The following is a 3,335-nucleotide window of genomic DNA, read 5'->3' as shown; positions in this document are numbered from 1 at the left end:
GTAGCAGTCGCAGCCGGCGCAGCCGCCGCCGCCGCCGCCTCGGCCCGAGCCCCGCGGGCCGCCGCTGCCGCTGCCCTTGAACCGCATGAAGCAGCTCGCCAACCAGACCGTGGGCAGGTGAGTCAGCCGTGCCGGGCCCGCCGGGAGCGCGCGGGCCGGGGACCGGGGGTCGGGGTCGTGGCCCGGGCCGGGGCGGGCCCGCTGCCCCGCGGGGGCCCCGGCCGCCCGGCCGCCCGCTCCGCGCCGGGTCCGCGGCGGGCCAGGGACGAGGGCTGCGCCACGCAGCGGCCAGGCGGCCATCTCGGGGCCGCCGCCCGAGCCCCCAGGAACAGCGGGGCGGGCCGGCCTCCCGGGACGCCCCCCCCCCCCCCCCGCTCGGGTCCCCACCGCCCATTGTCCCGGCCCCGCTGAGCATCGTCCTCTGGGGTCTGGACCCATGCTTTCCCCGGGCCTGCCCCCCTCTCCCGGGGCTTTGCCTTGGGCGAAAACTCGGCTAACTGGTGTACCTGAGGCCGGGCGGGCATGGTGCTCTGGGGGGCGGCATTCTCAGCCTTTCCGGGTCGCCTGGCCGCTGCCGACCGGCCGTCCACCTCCAAGTGCCTGATGGCAGTCAATAAGTAAGGGGCGATCAGAGCCCAAGAGAGCCGCTTAGGGAGACTCAGGACTCCCTTGGAGGGACTTTGGAGGGTGTGCCGTCTCCAAACCGTGGCCCCTAATGGACCGGACTGCTCAAGTTCTTGACCTGTAGACATTTGGAACCGGGAGGAAAGAATTGTGGGAACGCCTTGGGCAAATGGAAAAACAAAAAGAGGGGGGGCTTTCAAAACAGCTTTTCTCACTTTGGATTGGGGAGCAAATCCTTCTCCAGGTTTGTCTGGTATCGCTTTAATGCTTGACAGGAAACGATCGACGATGAAATGACAGAAGAGACCGGAGTTTGTAGTGGTTTTGAGAGCCTCTGGAGGTTGATTATCGTGTGCTGTGTTCTCTGGGGTAAATCTTTCAAGGTCTTTCAGGGCAGTGAGCTGTCCTGTACCCGTTGACTGCTTATTCCGAGAAGGGGTATGAAAGTGTGACTTTTTCATTGCTTTTTCTTCTTCTTTGTTTTCAACAGTTGAGTAAAAGGGGGCGTTTGGTTTAGCCGGAGCACGTGGGGACACTTCTTTTCTGTGTGTGTCTGAAAATACTTTTACTTCCCCTTGAGCTTTCTATATTTGCCTTTTACACTTTCGTTCCTCCCCCCCAACTTTTTGCTTAGTTTTGTTCAATTTCGTTGCTACCCCCACCCTATTATCTCCGTGTGCACTTATCCTGTTTCCAGAGTGGATCCCTATCCCTACAGCCTAGCAGTGCCTACCTTCCTGTCATTTGTAGGAAAATGATAGGAATAGGGAGTGCCAAGGGGAAGGCAGACGGAATAGTCGTGGGGCCCAAAGCTTCAAGCAGGCATCTGTGAATGAGTTACAAGATCACTCCTTAGGAGTTTTCTGCCCCCCACCCCCCCGGATTCTCAGTAACATGCATTGTGAAATCAGTATTTAGTGACTCTCAAGACACGTGTCACATTGTCGTTCTGGCCAGTTTGTACATCTCATGAGGAAAGGGGTGTTTGCTCTTTTGCACAAAGTTCTGAGACTTTTCAAGCTATCAAGCCACTCAGGGTCTCTTTGGCTCCGGCTTCCTCTGTGTAGCAGGTTCTCCCTTCACGCTGCCGAATTACAGCCATATGTGCCTCCTTTCGGTTGCCAGAGGCCGCCGAGCCTTCTTCCCTGTTAGCCTCTACCTGGAATTCTCCAAAGCTCCTTTCACCTCACCTGCCCTAGACCTGCCTCCTACTCATTCTTTAGGTGTCCAGGTAAAGGTCACTGCCTCTAAAAGACCTTCTGTGATGCTCCAACGTGTTGGGAGTCCCTCTCCTGGCCACTTACATACGTCCGCATAGCACCTGTTTTTCTATAATGCAACTCCTGTTTAGTTGTTAGTATTCTCCATTAGACTGAACGCCTTGAGAGTCCTTGCCGTCTTTCTGTTTCCTTGGCCAGCTCTGCTGTGGCTCCTGTCATATGGTCGATTCTCCATAAACATTTGTCAATCTAGCACACATCTAGTTCTTACCAGCTCGCTCCGGTGGTGTGAGCCCAAGAAGGGAAAATGAAAGCTGGATAGAGTAAATAGTGATTCGTGCTAGCATTGTCATAATGGCCCTGACCTTTGACTCTGTTTGAAAATCTTTCTTGCTAGATGCCAGTGGAAGCAGCAGCTGTTACAGAGGTGTTAGGGGTGTGGCAATTTCTGCTCCCAAAGTCAAAACAGTTTCCTGGGGAAGCTTTGGCTTTACTGCTGTTGAGTCCCTCGATAAGTTTGTATTTTTTCCACGTCAAGAGTTTTGAAGGACTAGGGAGGAAAAAGGGAGGCAAGAGAGAGCCTAGAATTGTAATTGTGTGTTAGTGGCGTAGGCATCAGGATTGGGATTTGGGGGGTATTTGGGTCAAGAGGAAAGCGAGAAAGCAGAGAAGTTACCTCCCCCCGTCCCCCCGCCCCCCCGCCGCAGCCAGGAGTGATATTCTGTGTGTGAGTGGCTCGCCCGTTGTGTCTGTTACAGATGCATAGAGTTCTGAGTGGTGTCCTGCGAGGAAGTATTCTCTTCCCGACAATGAGGACCTCGTGAGTCACCCCACAGTGAGGTTCTGTGGGATGGACATGTGGGAGAATTCGTAATGGCTAGAAGAAGTGAGTTCTCATGATGCAGTTTGTGGACAATGGGTGCATGAGTCTGTTTCGGAGGATGGTTTGTGTATCACAGGCGCAAGGATGATGCAGTGGTCTCTTGAGTGGGGCATCCCAAAGAAGAGAATTAGGATGCTTGATTCATCCGTTCAAGAGACCCTTCTTGAGCCCAAATTATGTGCCGTTGTGGAAAGTAGAAAAGAATCCAAGTGAATACAAATCCGGCTTCTGCCCTGAAGGGGCTCCACAGACTTGTGGAAGAGATAGGCAAGCAAAAATGATTATACACCATGAGGTAAGTCCTTATACAGGGATGGCTGACACACTAAGTGAAACTCTACTCTTACTGGAAGGAGAGAGGTAACACAACACAACACAACAAAACAAACAGGAGAAAATTTGACGAGAGCCTTTCCCCTCTATCTTTCAACACTTCTTTCAAAATTCTGTTATATTGAGTAGGTCCCCTTTTTTTTTTTTATTAAAGAAAATTTTTTCTTTGTAAATATTTATTTTTGAGAGAAAGGGTAGACAGAACATGAGCGGGGGAGAGGCAGAGAGAGAGGGAAACACAGAATCCGAAGCAGGCTCCAGGCTCCGAGCTGTCA

General features: G+C 53.1%; 1 long non-coding RNA gene across 1 annotated transcript; it reads left to right on the top strand.

Moving 5' to 3' along the window:
* On the top strand, window positions 1-3,115 carry LOC122234658. The gene is made up of 2 exons (XR_006212544.1): window positions 1-117; window positions 2,603-3,115. It is a non-coding gene; the product is annotated as an uncharacterized LOC122234658 (long non-coding RNA).
* The last annotated feature ends 220 nt before the right edge of the window (window positions 3,116-3,335 follow it).

The sequence above is a fragment of the Panthera tigris genome, chromosome E3 (assembly GCF_018350195.1).
Source record: "Panthera tigris isolate Pti1 chromosome E3, P.tigris_Pti1_mat1.1, whole genome shotgun sequence".
NCBI lineage: Eukaryota > Metazoa > Chordata > Mammalia > Carnivora > Felidae > Panthera > Panthera tigris.
Note: the sequence above shows the minus strand (reverse complement) of the source record. Positions and strands in the feature narration are given on the sequence as shown.